The sequence below is a fragment of the Adiantum capillus-veneris genome, chromosome 23, assembly GCF_014529385.1.
Source record: "Adiantum capillus-veneris isolate H3 chromosome 23, ASM1452938v2, whole genome shotgun sequence".
Taxonomy (NCBI): domain Eukaryota; kingdom Viridiplantae; phylum Streptophyta; class Polypodiopsida; order Polypodiales; family Pteridaceae; genus Adiantum; species Adiantum capillus-veneris.
This window is the reverse complement of record NC_140953.1, coordinates 132,388,987-132,406,516: the sequence shown is the minus strand read 5'-3', so window position 1 is coordinate 132,406,516 and position 17,530 is coordinate 132,388,987. Positions and strand designations below refer to the sequence as shown.

General features: G+C 43.3%; 1 pseudogene; it reads right to left on the bottom strand.

Annotated features, from left to right (window-relative positions):
* Positions 1–12,321: 12,321 nt before the first annotated feature.
* Positions 12,322–13,865, bottom strand: LOC147428585 (auxin transporter-like protein 1; annotated as a pseudogene).
* Positions 13,866–17,530: the final 3,665 nt, after the last annotated feature.

Sequence of the window (17,530 nt, the reverse complement as noted above, 5' to 3'; positions counted from 1 at the left end):
CCTCTTTATATATGGTCTTGAAGCACCAAGGAGGATCATATAATGCACTCTTTAATGTGATAGATGCCTGGTTTAGAGACAGAGTGAATGTAAGATTCCACAATAGAGGCAATCCCCAAAGAGATCCGGGGCCGTGATGCAGTATGATAGCCGCAACAGTTTGATGAAAACCAAGTAGAGTCAATGAACTCGAAAGCCGCCCAATTACCTAAGAGGCCAAAGAATAGGTTTGTAGCTAAGAGATAGATTAGGGGGTAGTATCCATAGGGTAGCCCCAAAAGTTGGTAAATAGCTCTAAATTCACCAGCAGTTGTACAACACGGGGTAATTTCTTATAAGGCAGCAACTCAGTTTTTCCACACGAGCTAATAAAATTGGATGATACAGTGATAGTCAACAACTCACTCCAGATGAGGTGCCAGAGCAACCACAGCCCTAAGGCAGTAATTTAATATGTAAAGCATAAGGTAAAAATCCCCCAGAGCCACAACTCAAAAAAAAGGTTTGAGTGCAACAGGTTGGAGGTCATATATTGTGGCTTGAAATAGTGATTTAGAACATTAACCGAGCCCCATAGATGCTATCCAGGTCAAAAGTTGTGACCAAGTGTGTGTGTGTGTGTGTGTGTGTGTGTGTGTGTGTGTGTGTGTGTGTGTGTGTGTGTGTGTGTGTGTGTGTGTGTGTGTGTGTGTGTGTGTGTGTGTGTGTGTGCATGCGTGTGCGTGCATGTGTGTGTGTGTGTGTGTGTGTGTGTGAGTGAGAGAGAGAGAGAGAGAGAAAGGCCTCCGTGTCTGCTTTTCCCCCTCCTCCATAGCTCCCCTCTTCCTCCATGAGCTCTGATACCAGTGTAAAGACCCAGGAGATTCGATGGAGAGATTCACCTCCCTACCACCCTATATATAGGCTCTGCGGCTCTTAGCCCTAGCCTAGTACGGATCCCCATTACACACCTAAGCCATCCAGGCCCTTGGCCTAGGTCCATGACCCCATGGGTTTCCCTTCACCTTACATTACTCCCCCCTTGGAGAAGCATTTTCGTCCTCGATAACAAAGTGGTGATAGTGTCATAAAGAACACTAATGCTTTTGGTAGTGGCATCCCTAATGGATCCAACTGTTCTTTTGACTAGAGTAAGATTCAGTAAGAGGCTCAATGAAATCAAGAAGAGAAGCTTGATCCACCTCCCTACCACCCTATATATAGGCTTTGTGGCTCTTAGCCCTAGCCTAGTACAGATCCCCATTCCACATCTAAGCCGTCAAAGCCCTTGGCCTAGGTCCGTGACCCCCGGATTTCCCTTGGCCTTACAGCTCTAGCAGGATGGCACTTTTTGCCCAATGCCTAGAGCCATCATGAAACGATACAAAGAGGACACCACAATTGGCTAAATTATCCAACATTACCAGGTCCGTATGGCAATGAAAGTTTAGATGAAAAATACATGCTACGCACTCTCATCGCGGCAATTGAGCAATATGAAGGCATGGCAGATTTGTCCTACCAAATGCTACAAAAAATATGCCGAATGTTAGTAGCCTACATCAATATGTACCACAAGTGCATGCTATAGAGACTTCGTGGATGTCCTTTTTGGAGGGGAATAAAGGCATGGTATACGATCTCAACAAGTAGCCTAATGAGCAAATTTTGCATGGCTTCTTTGCATGTCTGATGTTTATGCCTTCTACTACATGAGCACTTTTGAAGATGCTTTCTACACATGATTTTCACACTGGATACAAACCATTTTTGGTCCAGAAGTCAATGATCTAAGAGTGCACTTTTTGTCAGTTACCATGCCATGGAGCTTCACAATCAAGCCTTATGCCCAAGAAGACATCCAGCTAGCAAGAGAATATAGAGAAGGACTCAGGTGGATAGCAAACTGTCATGTGCAACATCATCCCAAAACTCTAAACAACCCTATCATTGATTCATGTCGAGGACAACATGAAATAGGAGGAGAGGAGTGTTGGAAGATTCCAACAACAACAAATGCTTTCGCTGGAAAAGGAGATGCTCAAGAGAATTTTTGAATCCTTGTAACAAAAAATGATTGTAATCATCTTGCTAGAAAACCATTAGATCTTTGTTCACTCTGTAATTATGAAGAATTCGTGACTATGAGCTCTCAGGTTGTATTTTATGCTATTTTTGAAGCAAGTCCAGCCCTTGTACATCAGATCCTGAGCCAAGGTATAAAAGGCAATTTTTGTAAAGTTTTGAACATCATCATATTATAAAATAAAATTGAGGAGATAAGGTTTATGTGCACATCGTGTGTTGCGTCTTACTACTGTGCCTTTATCTCTTGCATTGCACCGCACAATTGGAATTTTGAGAGCACCATTGTGTTAGTCTCAAAGAGCTCTACACATGGATATCTCCATTGCAAGAATTTTGCTTTCTTTTTCCAACTTCTTTCTAATTATATTTCCCTCTTTTATTCCCAGCTACATAATGAGGAATGTAGTCTTTGTCTCTGCTCCTTTTGGAAGATTGTTGCATCGTGGTCAATTGATAGACAATAAGGGTAGATCGGATATTGCTCAAGGAATAACGCATGGTCATTATTATTGACCCACAATATATCATCAAAGTATCTAAACAATGTTAGGAGCAATGCTACCTTACTTTTAGTTGTTTCATCTTGTAACCTCTATGAAATGTATTCAAACCCTAATGTGTATAGGTAGAGTTTGCACTAGATGGGTGAACATGCCAACCCCATTGGTATCCCATCAACTGGCTGGTAAGTGTCTCCATTGCATTGGGCAATCATGTTGTCAATGAGCCACGAGTTAATAAAAATAGCATGTTTCTGTCATACAAGGTCCCAATCACACATGTGGTGGGTTTTCTTTTGAAGTAAATATACTTCCCATGTGATTGGTCAAAGGAGAATGTGATGAGTTGAGAGATTCTAGATTTTACTCCAAATTCTCCTTCATGGGGGATGTTTTCAAAGCATTTCTTCACATTTATTGAGAAAATTTATGAGGCCTTGTGAGGAAGGTTTATGACTACATCATGTAAGGATTCCACAATGCACCAAGCTTGGATTTTCATATGCTAGTATAGCAAAGCATTCTTGTTCAAAAAAGGGGCTCTCTTTATTAGAGGTATGCATGTTTTAAGGATGCATGCCAGTAACAAGGCCAAATGAGAAAAACAACAGTTTGATCCATTAGTTATCCATCTGAGACTTTTTTGTGAGCTTTATAAATGGCCAGTAGGTAACGAAGTGGTAAAGTTTTCAAAATGAGAAACTTTTCACATATTGAGTATATGCTCTGTAACCTTTTCAATTGAGATACTTTATGTGGGATACAATCAATTTTTTGATAATCTTAACGTGATCTATGTTCTACATGTTCTTAATAAAACTTAGATTGTGGTACACTTATCCTGCAGAGTTCGAGCAGAGTTCCTTGATTAGCCTTCTTACTTGATCCAAGGGAATGTCTAGAGAAACCACATTATCTGTGATTAACTTGTATGTTACATTCCATAATTCTTCACATGCTATGTAAAGACATAAGGGTTGAGTAGGTATGTGGTTTAGTTTGTTATATACTACATTTTTAATGTAAGGATCAAAGTTCGTTGTATCATAGGTTAGTATGTATTGGACTTCTACGAAGAAGCCCATCAAACTTTGCTTGCATAGACATACATGTTGCAAATCATGATAGAGTACAAACTGAGCATTGCATATCCTGTCTTTTATAGATTCCAAAAAAGTCCATCCAAAACGTATATCATCTCGCTTACATGCATTGTGGCCTTCTAATCCATAGAAAAAAAGGCTAAGAAAGTTTCTTACAAAGCTGACATCCAAAGGGGAAGACAACCCTCCCCTTTAAGTGCCACAGGGTCCCAAGCATGGGATCAATGGTCCCAAGTGAAAGATCAATCTGGACCATCGATCTGTTGAAACTAACTCGGGATCCCGAGTTTAGATTTTTCAAAACTAATCTCGAGATCCCGAGTTTAGGTTTTACCGGTCACGCAGGGCCTAATCTCGGGATGCCCACGCTTCCCCAGCTGGGATTTGAACCCTCCCCACTAGCTTGAGAGTATGAGGCCTTAACCATCACGCTGCGCGTGCGGTTTCTTGAAATAGATGTGTTTTTCCACAAACTTAAACTTAAAACAATAGATTTCGACATAAAAATTAAACTCGGGATCCCGAGTTTAGTTTTTACGCATTGATGGCCGAGATCTACGAGCGCCCTTGATTTTGCACAAGAGCCATTGATCCCATGGTTGGGATCCCGTGGCACTTAAAGCTGAGGTGTGCCGAGCGCCAAGCACCTCCGTCGCCTCGTAGAGAGAGAGAGAGAGAGAGAGAGAGAGAGAGAGAGAGAGAGAGAGAGAGAGAGAGAGAGAGAGAGAGAGAGAGAGAGAGAGAGAGAGAGAGAGAGAGAGAGAGAGGGAGGGCAATTGCAGCATGGGGCAACGCAACAAGAGAGGCTTATGGAGTTGTGTAGGGCAGGTTGTGAATAGCAAATCGTGATGTGCAGAGAGAGGGGGACAGGGGCCATGATGGCTCCGTTATTGTGTATATATATATATTATGTGTATATGATTAATCTTTACAACTATCAAAGAGCCCCTTCAAGTAAAGAATAGGCACTCTCGTCTATAAATGCCATGGGAAGGGAATCAAGGGATCGACGACAGGGTGTGTGATAGGTGGTGCGGGGCATTATGGGCCGTCAGATCTCCGCAACCAGGGGGGCAGGTTTTTATACATGCGGTCTCACTAGCTTTGCAACAACGCATGCTAGGTAGGTTGGTTAGGGTGTTGTAGTGCCAAGCAGGAGGTGTTGGGTTCAAGGCACAATCATGACGACAGAAATCCTAATTATTTTTTCTCTATGAAAGTCCATCAACGGAGGATTGAACATCGGCCATCAATCCCTTCACTATTGGGCATGGCTTTTATAGACGAGGGGCGCGCGGCTCATGCTTCGTCACCTCAACCCCTTGTCCCTCCACTCTCGATGTAAATTTACCGAACACGACAGAGTTAGAACATGAGGGTAGGGGTAGACTGCTTGGAATGATCTGCATACATCAAAACTCCAAGGCTGATTGCATCATTGTGTTAACCTCTGCCATGCCACACATGGGACACTTCTAATTCTTCTTGAAAAGCCAATGACGGCTTTTCATGCACAATATCCAGTGTCGTGCTACAAACCACCAAGCCATGGTTACAGCTTTGCAAATGTAATCCAAAAGAAAATTTACGAGCCAGCTGCTATTACGACCTCAGATGGAGGACACACAATAGGCAAAGATAAAGCGTGAGTTGTGACCATGAGCAACCATCATATATGTCATGCCAAGGGTAGGACTAGACGGGCACGGCCCGGGCAATGTGCCGGACACACATGCAGTAAAGGGGTCTATATATGGAAGAGGGCCAGGGGCCTATATATAGGATGGTTGGGAAGTTATTCGCATGTCTGTCTACCCACTGTCCTCACATTGGTATCAGAGCAATGTGGAGAGGAAGGAGCAGGGAGGACGGAGATGGTGATTGTTCATGGTGATGCATGGCTTTCACGGAAGCTCAGTCTCTCTCTCGCTTTCTCTCTCTCTCTCTTAGATCAAGAATATGGTGTGCTCAAGGATTGGTCTTCTTCTCTCTCAATCTCTCTCTCTCTCTCTCGCTTTGAGGAAGGACGAAGTTGTGGTGGGCTGCATGAAACCATGCAAAGAACGAGCAACCTCTTCCATGGCGTTTTTGAGGAGCCTGGCTGTGGCTCTTGCTCGGGTAACAAACTTCAAAAGGGTCATGGCGGTCATAAAAGGTCGACAAGGCAGGAAACGGTTTCATTTGAGAAGAGGAAGGTCTAAACCGGCTGCAGACTACGCGTGAAGGGGCTCCAGTGCACCAAGAAAGCGTTTTTCCACCTGCGTAAAATTGCATGCAGAAGGGCTTGATGAATTCGCGCTGCAATTTGGAGAGTTTTTCGTCACATGAGCTTGCCCGAAGAAGGTCTGCAGCGGCTGCTTGGCCTACTTCCTTGCTCACGCTGTCTGCAGCCGCTATGCAAGGAACAGTTTTTTCTGTTTGTTACGGTTAGTGCCCTAGCTTGACCATGCAAGGGCACTTACCCACGGGCAAGGCCCCTATTTTCAGTATCTTCTCCCAGCACGCATGAGGGAGATTCTAGTGTGGTATCCTCGAGCAGCTGCATGCTTGGAGATGTCAACATCGACGTCATGGTTCTTGGCAAGGTTTTGGCAGCGCCATAACCTTAACGGCTTGGACACGACAATCTACATTAGAAGCATAGCTTCTCCCTATGATGGGCATCCAACATAAGTAACTCGACTGAGCATGCTCGTCAGGCAAAGCCTGTTGTTCTTCTTGGTCAAGGGGCAAAGCTCCTAGGCAAAGACGATATTGTTGATCGAATGGCAGATATATTTGTCGCGTACACGGATGAACGCCATGCTCATCAGGTTGGTCTTTTCGTACTTCCAAGGATTTTCTTAATCCCTATGTGATGCTATTTTGCAGACTTATACAGAACGAATTTCTAAGCTTGATATTTGATGCAACGGCAAGGCCGGTGCCTACTTCGGCTCATGCGTACACACTTGTTTTGCGTGGTTGCATTGTTGATCAGCATGGCCAATTTCAGGGCGACCAGCAAGAGCCCTGAGTTTGGGCTTGCGGAGAAGGTTTCTCTACCTATAATGCGTTCATGAGGTACGCCATTATCTTTTTTACAAAATGCTTGTTGGCACCGGAGATTGATCTTGCTGCACCGCTGTTTTGCATGTCCGGATTGATGATCGGCATGGCCAATTTCAGGAATGTCTGGCAAGAGCCTTTCTTTCTTTACCTCTGAGTTTAGGGGTGCGGCAAAGCAAGGCTTACATACGTATACATCGTTCAACCGCACCATGTGGTGATTATCACGAACCATGGCACTCAAACCTAGGAGGTAAGAGCATGGAAGTTCTCACACAATTCCACATTGGTTGCAAATTGGGCAAGGCCCTTGACAGCATGACGTAGAGTAGTTATTGAGCAAGTGCTTGATAACTCTTGTATGCAATGGAATGATTGATCAGGGCTATCATTCATAGAGCCATGCATGAGTAGGGCAGCCGACAGTGGCACACATGGTCGGCATGGCCGACTAATTGCCACCGTTTTTTGAAATCGGCGGTAAGTAAGATTCGTCGACAGGAGTACTTAATGAGATTTACAAGTAGACAAGGTCTATTGTTTGTGAATGATCGCCACTTAATGAGATTTACAAGTAGACAAGGTCTATTGTTTGTGAATGATCGACAAGGTCGACTTTCTTTTGATATGACATACATTTGTCAACATGAATATCCAGTAGCTATGAGCTCTCAAGAATTTCATAAGTAAATATGTGAAGCACGGCTTCAATTTATGCATCTTGCATTGAGACTCCCCACATTTGGCATATGCTAAGAGCATACAAACTAGGGAAGGATTTACCAATTTGATTGCATTGTTATTTCATAACATACACAAAAGGTGTATATGATACACATGCCAACTCTCTCTCGCATAGCAAAATAGGCCACAAGCCTGATGGGAACGAGTTTCTCCATCACCAGTTCAGCAAAACCGGTTACAACAGGATAACCAGATTAGCCAAATTTTAAATTTGTTTGTTTTGCATGTTTTCATATTTACTTTGGAACATGTTGTTTGTCGCGTAAAGCAAAGTGTTTTGATAATTCGACATGAAGCAAGGCTTCTCCTGTGTGCCATGCTACTCCCCATTGCTTTGGCATCAAGGGTATTGGCACGCAAGTTTGGGGAACTGGTATGACCTGCAGTTTGCTCCCATTTTAGGTGTGGTGATATCCCGTTATGATGTCCCACTACCAATGCAGGTTGTGCAAGGCACTTCTGGTTTCGGCTCTCACGCTTGCGGCCGTCATAGTAGCCACGGGCTTACAAGCTTGCATGCAAGGCATGTTAGCCATGTGGACTCACCTCCACCATCATGGATTACGCTTCCGCTATCACACTCGTAACTCTGTCAAGGACAACATACGTGATGGATTGGTTCACAGGATTGTTTAACATGATTGTTGGTTGCTATTAGCACACAACAACACTAAAAGGAACCTCAATCTAGGACTTATTTTATGGGCAAAGTGCCATAGCTCAATCGTACTCATACAATCACGACCCCTACAAGGTAGGTGGGTCGGAGTGAGTTTTGTGTTTCTGTTACCTCTCTCGATGAGAGCGTCATACCAGAAAACTGTGGAATGCTTATAGGATAAGTTGCACGTCAGGCATACGGTGCGTAAGAGCACACAGCTTGGGCACCCACTCTAAACACTTAAGGATAGTTCCTCAGCCCAGCATGCTAATCTTCTCTCGTTCTCTCTCTCTTTAAGGGAAAAAAAAAAATCTTCTGAGAAGCTTTTGATACGTGTTTTGCTCGTGAGTCAGACTGAGCCAAGGTGCTCTAACTCTCAGCTATCACGTGGCTAAGATGCTACTCAAATTAGTCTTCATCGGTTCGTCCATTGAACACTAATTTTCACAAGGGCTATGAGCCACACAAGCTAAGAGCCATTGTCAGGCCAAGGGTAAGACCCAACTCTTGGCATTCTTTGGGTGATTGTTTTCAAGACTGAACAGATCTACCCAGAGAAGTATATATCGACGTTAATGGACAAGCAAGGGTCTTGTCATTCAGGATGTTTACAGTGTCATTTTTGCACTACATATTTTCAGTGCGACACTCAAGTTGAGTTTTTGATAAATCTTCAACTCATAGCAGCTGATCTCTACAAGGAAGTATAGATGCAGCAATCAGTTGAGATAACATGGCTGTCCACAAGAGCTAGGCAGTTCACTTGTGTGGATTTCTTACTCTCTCTATAGCACTACGGAGTGTCTATGAACATATTGTTTGGGGTACGACCCAGAGGGTGACTGCTAAATCACCCCATAGGCATTGAGGATCACAGTTTGATCTCTCCCACTTAAAATTTCAAGGAAAGAATTTCGCAATCTACCACACGGTAGCGGACGACTTCAACTTTTCGAGTTGATTCCAATCATTATGTACACGGTTAACTATGTTGGTTACCGTTGCCTGCTAGTTGAGCAGTTTCTACAGAGGGTCTTACCAAGGGGTTTGACTACGTAGATGTTAACCAAAGGGGTTGGATTGCGCAGGCAACACCCACAGTTTCCAGTGCAAGTTGTATAAATAGGCTTGAATGTTTCAAAGCCATGACAAGGGCATGTTGGAACAGAGTATTTTGGACCATAGCGTCCACTATACCTTATGTTGTTATGAACCTAGTTGTAGGGTTCGATTTGGCACATGTTGTCACATGGGATACAACATGGTCTCCGAACTCAAGGAGTTCAGTTTAGCCAGTGTGGAGCATGATAATGAGGGTCCCTCTCACTCTTGTCGCGGAGTGTTTGCAGTTACCTCCACACACAAGTACCAGCTCGTACTTGATGGATGTCACTTTTCTTGATATCCTTGTTTGAGACATATTCCACATGTGGAGAATATGAGTCTCTTGGACTGACACTGGTGCCAACTTTTTACCAATGTGTCGCGACGAAGTCCTTAGGTGCTGGTCGCATCCATTGGTTCGACCATATTAAGCACATAGTATCAGGAGCAATTTCAGTGGCCAGAAATTGTCGGGTACTAAGTACAAACTTGTTATGATTACAAGTGTTGTGAAACCACCTTAACAGAGGGTCGTTTCACATATAGCTAAGTATGCTACGTACATGAGAATGTCTCATGGTTGGTACCTAGGTGTGACTGGGTTGTCACATTCTGTTACGGTCCAACTTTTGTTGCAAAATATGCTATATTCATGAGAATGTCTCATGGTTGGTACCTAGGTGTGATCGGGTTGTCACTTTCTATTATGGTCCAAATTTGTTGCAAGACTTTCACGTACGTACCGTGGAAAGTCTCGTCATGGAATTGTGGTTCGGATATGTTTGTGTTAAATGCATGCACACTAGGTGTTATGGGCCCTAGTGTTTAACACAAATTTATTCGGAGCGGCATGCAAATTCATGGACATTATTGTTTCTGCAATTTTTTGCACTGCCAGTGCAATCTCTCTTGCAGATTTAGTATGAGTTTACACCCTTCCATACAAGGTGATGGCTGAGTATGGGTGTTCGTGATTGGCTGCTTGAAACTCCAATCTGCTTTCAACCTAGTTGGTTGTCTCCATTCCATATCGAGTATATGGCTGGATAATCAATGATTGAGTCATAGTTTGTCATCAGTCGCGGGAGACTGTCTATAAGTGGTTGGGGGAAAGCACCTCACTCTTACTGATGCTATTCATCCCGCGTAGGATGGGCAGCTTACAAGCATTCTATTTAGTACTAAAGGATATGCAAAGTGCATACGTTAGTAAAGCACGCTAAAGGATATGCTAAGTGCATACGTTAGCAAGAAGTGAAACAACTAGATCGGTTACCTTTCTGGTTTGGAGTTTGCTTCATATGATGAAAGGCATGTTACGGCTAGTTCTAGTCTCTGTCTGTTATTCTCAAGTTATCAACCTTAATCATCAGTTTGGATGAGGTTGATTATTGGCAAGAAACCACCGCAAGTCAAGGACTTGGTTGCTGTTGATGAGTATGTCAGCATAGTACTTTCATGGAAAGATGAGCCGAGGTTATATTGCACATTCCAGTACCTTCAGAAAGTCTGAAACCTGGGTATGCATTTAAAAACCTCTTAGTTGTGATAACTCGTTTAGCATTCTCAAGTGAGTTCTAAATGGAGCCTTCACGCTCTTTTGATTATGAGTCGGTTAACCAAGACGGTTGCACAGGGACAACAATGTAGAAAATCAAGATGTTACTCTTGATTTCATTGAACCTCCCAATGAACCGGATTCCGATTCAACGAACCGTTGGATCCATGAGGGATGCCATGATGGACAACATTAGTGTTCTTTTGAAGATACCACCACTTGTGTTTTCGAGGACGAAAACGCTTCTCCAAGGGGGGAGTAATGTCATGCCAAGGGTAGGACTAGACGGGCACGGCTCGGGCAATGTGCCGGACACACATGCAGTAAAGGGGTCTATATATGGAAGAGGGCCAGGGGCCTATATATAGGATGGTTGGGAGGTTATTCGCATGTCTGTCTACCCACTGTCCTCACAATATAAGGGCTAGGAGCAATGGGGCTTTGCAATAATGGTGTGTGTGCACACAAAACACACACACAGACACACACAGCCAAGAAAATATGAGGCGAAGAATAGTTTTCATTTGTCGTAAAAATGCCCTTGGTCATCTATTTAAGTATTGCATCCTCCCGATCGTAAGGGTGGTATATTCACTTGTAGCAAATCACTCAATCTTTGATTCGCATTGCACTAGGACTCCTATGGACTTCACACGTGTTTATAGTTTGTACTTGAGGTTCTTTCTATCTTCATTGAGATCAACATGTACATGAAATTATCTAGACTGGGGGCGAATGAAGGCCGTTGTGTAGTTAATTTGTCCCTCCCCATCCGGGCAGTAGCAATCTTCAATTTTGTGAAGGTGTGTCTTTAGGCTCCTAATTAATTGATTGAGAGAAAAGCTATGAGCAATGTAGAAAAAGCAAAGGATGAATGGGTGATGCATTGAGGGAGGGGCATGGATTGGAGGCCAAGGCAGCCTGAAGCACAGTATTGGCTAGCGTGCTTTGACTAAGGAGGGTGCATGTATGCTCTTTCAAAAGCGTCTTCTACACTCACACACACACACACACACACACACAACACTTTTACTTTCCCTTATGCCTTGATAATGATAGAAAATTGATTATCTACATTGGAGTCCAATGTAATCTCAAGAGCAATTATATGGGCAGACATGGGGTAGACCTTGAAGGTAACAAGAGAGGAAAGTATCCATGACTATAGAAGCTCCTTTCGCACCACAAGGTCCTCTCTTTCATGTAGGTCTTTTATTGGCACTGCCGTTAGGTAGGGTCTATGGGGAGGATTTTGTCGCCATGGCCATAGGGGCTTAGGCCATTCAAGATCTGCCATGCAAGGGTGTGCTTTTTAGGTGGACGGCATGCATGCGGTTGCTATTTTTGTTGGGGTGCATTTTGGGCATGCAAACGTCGTAGTGTGTGTGTGTGTGTATACCTTTTCTCTGCTGCAGGTGATAGCGAGAGGGAGTAAGAAGCAAAATAGGCAGAGGTTGTAGCCCTAGTCCACTAGAAAAACTGGATATGTTCTTAGTCGTGTGCATCAGCATTAATGCTGAAAAAGACATCTAAACCTTAGAGTCCTGCCCAGGAACAGAATTTAATATGGTAGCGCGGTGTGCATGCAAAGCCAAAGGTGATGAACTGCACAAATGTACATTCGACAACACCAGGAAGTAAGCGTTAGCTCTCTGGCTACTTACACACCACGTTATTGTGTGTTCAAAACCTGGGCCATCATGAAGCTTTTAGGGAAACATCAACCAACTGAATGTTGATTGTACTAACTTGATGGATCAACATAAGCACAACGGCAAAATCTCTTGCTCCAAATCTTGGAAGCAAAGCAAACGCGTTCGAGTGGTCTAAAAGCTTGTCTCCAAAAGCCCAATAGACAGAGATGGCCGAGGGTAGCGTCAGTGTGAAAACGTAGAGTGAGGCTACGAGATAGACTTCCGTGGTTTCCACATTGCGTGCATTATCTCCCTGCACAGATACACACGACAGGTTTGATTGATAAACATCACATCACTGCTTGATTGATGCAACGAAATTTGAACGAGGAAGTCAAGGCTTTACACAGTGACAGCATGACCACCAAAGGTGTAGAGAATGTTGGTTGCACCAGTAAAGTAAAGGACCATCTTGGTAGGTGCAGAATGCTTGACATCTGCAATCTGAGGTCAATAACGCACACAAGTTTTAGGGTACAATGCATGCTGGTGAAACATCTATGCATTAAAAACATACGACTTCTGGCACTCAAGTGAATATGCTCTTTAGAGTGCATGGATATTCTTCTACCCATTCAATATATGCAAGGTACGTTATAACTCAATATCTATGCCAGGGAAGCAGATATGAAGAGATGCACAGACAAGTGCGTAGACAAATTGGCTTCCGCATGCACATAAATAACTGCATTTTGAGTTCATTGACATAAATGGATACATGCTGGTAAGACATCTAGACATTAAAAACATATGACTTCCTGCATTCAGGCCTCCTATGGTCTTTAAAATGCATAGATATTCTTGAACCCATCCAATGCATGCAACCAAATATCTATGCAATGAAAATGTGCAGATATGCGCACAGAAATGCTTAGACAAGATTCCACATGCACATAAATGATTGCAAATGAAGAAATTCTTTGTGGTTGACCTGTCCATTTGCGAGTGCGGCGATGGTCATGTACTAGGCGGTATAGGTGGTCATGCCAAGGCCCAGGAAAGACCATATCCTATAGTTGTGGAAGGATGGTATGAACACAGTGAAGGCACAGCACGCCCCAAAGATGTAAGTCCATGTTCGCTTGTCGAGATGGTCATTGATGTAGTAGATATTGCTGTTGAGATAAACACATCCAGCTCTAAACATGCTTTTTCATAGGAAGGGTAAGTGTGTCCATTCAACTCAAAAGAACAAGCTTACCTTCCACAAGCGATGAGCTGAATGACGGACCCAAAAAGCAGGAAGGTAGAGTTGAAGGCTATCCCAACAGCCTTCCAGAATGGCCCAAGCAGGAAGCAGCCGAATGCGGGGCTGTTGTTGTGGGTGGCATGGAGATGTTCATTCGGCTGGCGACAACCCAATTTGAGCTTTTCATTGGCAACCATGGTAATCCTTTTGGGTTTTAAATATTTTTGTGGTGTGGCCATGCATTCATATGTTGTGTGTGTGTGTGTGTGTGTGTGTGTGTGTGTGTGTGTGTGTGTGTGTGTGTGTGTGGGAGACAATTAATAATAAAGAGACATCATGCAATATCATCAAAAAAGCTTTATTAACCAATGGTGTTACAAAATTGCAGGAGGATCATTTTCATTGCATATGAATGTCTATAAGGAGGAAAAAAACACAGAATGGCTTCCCAATTGCAAGCCCACACCCTATACCTGCAGCCATCACATAGAAAAAACACACAGTTAGTTTCGAATGTGGAATGCAGGTGTCATTACGTGTGTGCACTTGTTATCGATGTCATCAAAAAAAGATAGGCTACTCAGTGTTCTACCACCCGAGAATCCATACGCGTATCTGTTGTCTCGTTCTGTAGTAGGACAAGTCCCAAGAGGTCTTCAACAATGCTCTCTCCTTGCAAGGTTATAACCCTTTGATAATATATAGAGTAGGGCATCATCCTGGCCCACATGAGCTGGTCTGCATGGAGCCTCCACTCTTTTGAAAGTAAAGAGTGGGAGGGTGGTGTATTCCATTTCATTTTCTGCGTGGGGTAGTGGAAAGAGTGGGGGTGAGGGAGAGTACTTTCGCATGTATGAATAGTCTCTCATCCTACCTGCCTCGATGTCATCTTTTGCCACGTCAAAAAATTCCCTTAAAGTGGATGATGTCCCATAACCCCATATGATTATACTTGATTAGGGTGTGTTCCCACTTATGGGCATAATGCTTTAATCCTGCAAAGGGGTTTATGTGTGTCCCACCAGCCATCCCGTAGCTAGCAGATACCTGAATTTTTGAATTACACATGATTTGATACACATGGGGGCACTAGGCCCCTTCAAAAACAGGGGTTGTTAGTGCCCACCAATGAGTAGATTGCTTACCTTCTTTGGGTTACAAGCTACAGAAATCGGAGTACATGTTTGCAGATAGTTGTGAATTATCCTCCATAAACTTGCTCTCTCAAAACCATTGTCCCACCAGCCATCCCGTAGCTAGCAGATACCTGAATTTTTGAATTACACATGATTTGATACACATGGGGGCACTAGGCCCCTTCAAAAACAGGGGTTGTTAGTGCCCACCAATGAGTAGATTGCTTACCTTCTTTGGGTTACAAGCTACAGAAATTGGAGTACATGTTTGCAGATAGTTGTGAATTATCCTCCATAATCTTGCTCTCTCAAAACCATTGCTACAGAAAAGGTCAACTAGTCTTTTGATGTCTAGACCAACTTGCCTTGGTTCACTGTTACAAAGTAAGATAGGTTTTATTTGGGATAGACATACTTTGTGGGCCCAATTGGCAGGCCTATTGCTACATCTATGGATGTATTTAAAAGTGGGGGTGTCGTCTATGGCATCCTTCAGGTTCATCCCTCTTACTAGGGTATTGTTATTGATTCGTAGTACCATGTTGAGGAATGTAGTGGATGTACCATCCTTGTTAGTGCCATGATCATCAATGATAAATGATGAGGGGTAAATGAGATGAGTATCAATTAAGAAGTGTGGGTTGGGGATATTCAGCCATAGGATATCATCAAAATACCTGTATACATATCTGAAGTCAGTAAGGTTAGGCCTAATCTCTGCATTGTGTATGCTTTTCTCAAAGAACATGTATTCTAGGGCATGTAGGTATAAGTTGCACCATATAGGTGAGCATGATAGACCCATGGGTATCCCGTTCACTTGCCTGTATAGTCTGTCCTGTACTTGGACAATCATGTTCGAAATGAGCCATTTGTTTAGCTCGAGTGCTTTGTCCTTATCAAAGGATATGCCATTTTTATACCTTTCTTTGGACCATGTACCAATACAACAAGAGGTGGGTTGGCTTCTAAAGGAGATGAATGGCTCCTTGGTCTGTTGGTATGAGTAGGTGATCAGCTGGTTGGTTAGCTTAATGAGTCCTTGATCCCCATGGTGGGATATGTGCTCATAGCATTTCTTTATATCAGCTGAGAACAGTGTGGCTGTTGCCTCTGGGAGGTTCAATACAACATCATATATTGCATCTACCACCCACCAGGACTGTATGTGGATGTTATAGCATAGTAAGGCTTTTTGGTTTAATGTGTATGCCCTCTTTTTCAAGATAGGGATGCTTGTTTTCAGGATACATGCCAGAAGTAGTGATGCCTGGGAAAAACAACAGCTGGCTCCATTTGTGATCCACCTGAAAGCCTTTTATGTGACTTATAAGTGGCCATGAGGTATGGTAGTTGGAGATCATTGGGGCAGGAAAAAAAATTCAATCTTTTCCTTATAGTAGAGATGATATGTGGGTCCGTAATGGGCTGGAAGTCTTCTCCCTCCAATCATGTGTATGCCTCTTGCAAGATGTAGCTCTTGCATATAAAAACTGGGTTGTTAGCTGCCTTATCTAAATTGGTTATGTAGTACTTTTCTCTTAGTGATGTTAAGAGATAGTCCCAATTAGGCAACTGCTTGATATGTTTTTTGCATGGGAGGTGTAGAGAACAGTACTGGTAGAAGTACATTTGCATGTTCTCTAGTGAGACTCCTTTAGGAAGGGAAACAATTTTATCTGCTATTACTCTCAGCAATACTGCCCATAGTTCATCAGTGGCCTCCTTTTTGTTAAAGGGTGCTGATGGGATGTGATTGAGCCCTTTGCTTAAAACAAGCTTTACATGGGGGTCATCAAACAGGTTTAAGTCATAAAATAATTGATGACCATGCGCTGTGTTATACCCCATATCTTGTGGTTGGCATCTGCACGTATCAGTGTATGTGGTCAAAAAAGTGGAACTAGCATTACATAACTTCAATTTGATATTAGCATTAAACCTCCATCCAAAATTACACAGGTCCCAAGTATCTGCAACTTGGAAGTTCATACCAAAAAAGAAGACTCCAAAAAAGTGTTTGATTGATGGGATATCCATAACCGCATTCCTAAAAGTAATAGGATAGTAAATTACTCCCTTGGTAGAAGGCTTAGGGCAGAGGACTAGTCTCCTTGCTTCATCCCTTCTAATAGAGTCCTGCAAAACATCAATTGTACATTATGTTCTTAGCACTAGGCTGGCAACCAAGGTTAAACATAGACCTAGACCTTTGAGGGGGTAGGTAGTTGGTTACAGAGGGTGGTGTGCGTGCTGAAAGATTAGTGGTGGGGGTTCTACTTGAAGTAGAATAAGATGGGGATGATTCTGCCTGAGTAGCCATAGGAGTCCATGAAGGTTGTGGGGATTGGGAGTTAGAGGGTTGAGTGAGGTAGCGTGGATTAGCAGGCCTGCCTCGACCTCTCCCTTTGTTATCATTCCTTGCCCTTTTGTTGCTGCACCTATCCTCAGGGTCTATTGATGGTAGCACTACCTTCTGGAGAAAAACTTCAAGTCATTGTTTGGGCAGTTTGGAGGTACGAACAAAGGGCATCCTCGTCCAGCTCTGGTGGTATGAGGTTGCTACTAGTGTTGGTGGGAGGGGTGAGTAATATTGAACTGGGGCCTTGTAGCATCTGTCTCTTCCTCTGCCTAGCCATGGGATCATTCTTGAGCTTCCTTCCATGTAACTCCATAAACTTCCTCATGACAACATGAGAGTTCTCAGACCACTCCTTTTGTTCCCT